This window comes from Octopus bimaculoides, chromosome 28 (genome assembly GCF_046866305.1).
Source record: "Octopus bimaculoides isolate indiv1 chromosome 28, ASM4686630v1, whole genome shotgun sequence".
Taxonomy (NCBI): Eukaryota; Metazoa; Mollusca; class Cephalopoda; order Octopoda; family Octopodidae; genus Octopus; species Octopus bimaculoides.
The window spans coordinates 13,073,634-13,077,266 of NC_142955.1; positions in this window are offsets into that span (position 1 = coordinate 13,073,634).

The window sequence follows — 3,633 nt, forward strand, 5'->3', positions numbered from 1 at the left end:
TAGTGGTTGTGGGTATATGCAATTGTTTATATTACTGTGGTGGTAGTGTTGTGGTGGTGCGATGTTGTAGGACGGTAGAAGTAGTGCTGGTTATAGTGGTAGTGGTAGTTGTGTCAATGTTGCAGTCATTGTTGCGATCGTTGTTACGGTAGTGATGGTGGCGGTGAAAAATATTAATGATAATATCAATGTTGAGGTTGTAGTTGTGCCATGTTTTAGCTCTATAGGTTGTGGTCGACGGCGATGGTAGCGTAGCTACTTCATGTAGCAAAATCGAGCGGAGAAGGGCAGATCTTGTGCCCCCCAACTCTTAAAATTCCAGCCGCAACTGCTAGAAACACATATATCACTACAAGAGTTTTGTTAGAGTTTGCCTTCATGATATATGGCAGGACATCGAATATATATCAAGAGCAAGGGAATTCAGCGAGGTCGGGGTGTTATCGAATTGTGAGGCACTTGTAGAACGACAGCCTATGTTGTCTCGCTTCAATGAGGACTTCTTTCTCTTTCCCTTTTTATTTGGGAACAAGGTGTTAAAGGTATCAATATCAGCTGTCTAATGAGAGTTAGCCCCCTGGTACATATTGGCCACCGTTTATCAAATTCACTTTTCTACAGCTCGTCCCCTGATAAAGCAACAATCCTGAATCAGGTATAGAACGAGATTATAACATCCTAGAGTGTATTGCAAACTTTCTTTCTTGAATATTTTAACTAATAAATGTCTGTTTTAAACAATGTTCTGACTGTTATTTCTTGCAACTCTTGTTGGTTTGTTTGTTCGTAGCTTTTAAATATTAAATTTGCTCGTGTAGCTAGCTTAATGTATTGATACGCCGATGCCCACCCCTGATGAGGGAAGAGGCAGCGAACGTGGTTGGAAATTCTGAAAATTATCAAACGTTGAATACCTGTAACATTTTAGCAAAATTTTTCTGGAATAAATGAATAACAAATTCGAATTCAGCGTCAAAACTTAAATGATCCCTAAAGTGTTGTCAAGTGCCCACAGTCCTCTGCCATTCGAATAATGGGTCGGAGGGAGTATCACCATGGTCTCCTAGTAGAATTAGTGGCGGATGAGAGCAACAACAACGTCCACGAATCTGAGAAAGAATAGATTGATCTCTCACGGAGGACTTTCGATCTAGGACCTCTGGATGATTTCTAAGAATCCCTGATCTAGCAATGCCATTGGATGGCATTGCTAGTTTGAAATAGACTCTACAGACATGTTAGTGCTCTTAGCCGGGACTGGCCGAGCTGAGCACATTGTGACGACCGTACCTCACCCGAGCATTGCTCACTTCTGGAGTTATATCGAATGGCTTCTGTTGCATGTAAGAGGGATCTGGCTCCATTGGGAAGATCAGTCTGGCGCCAGCTATTTTGAAGGTGGTTTGGTGGTGAGCGGGACTGTAGACAAACGCTTCCCTCTTCAGCCAAGCTTTCATTGGCGTTTTAAAATTTTATTTAAAAAGAAGGATAGGGGTTGAGAGGAAAGAACTACCCTCAGATTTATTGAAAGGTGTGCAAATGTGTTGGGGATACCTGGGTGTATGTTGCAATACCTGGGTATATTTAAGTTTAGAATGAAAGAACAGTAAAATGCCCAGGGTCTGTAGTGAGGGTTTGAAAAGTTTGATCTCTAAAAGAAGATATATGTGATACCAATAGTTATTAGGTCAGTAGATGACATGATCCCTAATGGAGCAGATAAATAGTGATAGGGTTTCCCTCATGTACAGTATCTTTAATTGACCAGACAAATGATCTCTCAAAAAGAATTAAAGAAAAGAATGAGATGGAATATTATAGATGTAGTGAATTAATACTAAACAGAGTTGAATTAATTAAATTACAATAGTAAGTCTCAATAATCACCCAGTGGTAATGAGTTATGGTTTATTATAATCTCAAAATCTACTCTAAGTATATTAACTTGACTAGAGAGGAAAGGAAGAAAGATACTGATTGCCAATAAAAGACATCACCCAAAATCTGACGGAGAAAGACAGCGTTTACCAAAATTACAATGGACAGAGGCCTCCATGTTTAAGGTGACAGGTACAGTATGAATTTTAACTGAAATATGTAGAATAAAATGAAATAAGAGTGGAATAAATCGCTTAGGATATTACAACCTAGGGCTAAATAATTTGATTTTAACTGTAAGAAAAAGTGTGTGGGATGCAACATTGTAAAATAAACAGAAACATAGCAAGTGTAGACAAGACGACAGAACTAGATGAAAGAAAAATGAATTCTATAACATAAAATTCAAAAGGTAAACTATTTGTATTATGCAAACAACATCCCAGAGCTTCAAACAACAAACTCACAAAAGAAACAATTGATTTTGTTACAACAATACAAGTTTCAGCGTTTCTGGTTTCTTTTCTTTATACCACAACAAGTTTTGTGTTATTGAACTGGAAAGGGCAGGTTTCATTTTTAAACAATACGATTGTTGTTCGGAGAATATGAAAATGATAACTCTATAATCGATATTGATTACAGAAAGATTATCAATAATACTTGCTTCATTTATCTTAACTTTACAGGTTTTTGACTTTTTGTGTTTGGATGGGGAAAGAAGCATCAGAAAATCTGCCAGAGAGAGGGAGAGAGAGAGAGAGAGAGAAGATGGTGATGATGTGCTCGGAACACACTCAGGGTACGGAAGGTGAATATAAATAGGGTGGAGCAGTGGACTGGAGAGGGTGAGTGAGGAGTGAGAAGATGAACATGTGAAACAGACTGGACCATAAATGAGAAGAGAAGGGGAATGCAAGGAGTAATAAACATGAGTGCATGTGTGTGTGTGTGTGTGTGTAAGAGAGACGTTTTATAACTTCGTTAAACCGAAGAGCAAACATAGAAATAAAAATAGGAGAGCAGCTGGAAGTGCTCAGGTGACACCGAGGCGAGAGGAGAAATAAATTGAAAGGTGCAATAAATTGAAAGGTGCAATGAATAAACGTTCCAATCGGTCAAAACAACTTTATATCATTCCCAAATGATCAAAAATCGAATATAGATATATTTTAAAACAATAGGGCACCCAATGGTAAAACCCAACAGCATAGAATATACACACACACACACGAATAAAAGGTGATAAGACCTAAAAGCGTAATACGAGTGAAGTCGAATGAAGAATAATATATGGAATAAAGGCGACTAAAAATGTAAGGCAATGGAGCTAAAATAATATAAACCATTTCAAACGTGGCCGTTGCCAGTACCGCCTGACTGGCCCTCGTGCCGGTGGCACGTAAAAGCACCCACTACACTCTCGGAGTGGTTGGCGTTAGGAAGGGCATCCAGCTGTAGAAACTCTGCCAAATCAGATTGGAGCCTGGTGTAGCCATCCGGTTTCACCAGTCCTCAGTCAAATCGTCCAACCCATGCTAGCTTGGAAAGCGGACGTTAAACGACGACGGCGATGATGATGATACAAATACTAGAGTAGAAATTTAAAAAATAAAGTGTAAGGTAACCAAAACAGAGTCCACTCATGCCTATCTCTACGAATGTTTTAAAGGGTGCTGCTTCACATCGTTAATGTGCAACCCATTAAGAAAATCCAACGGCAACCTCTTTTCATCAGATGAACAATGTGATAAC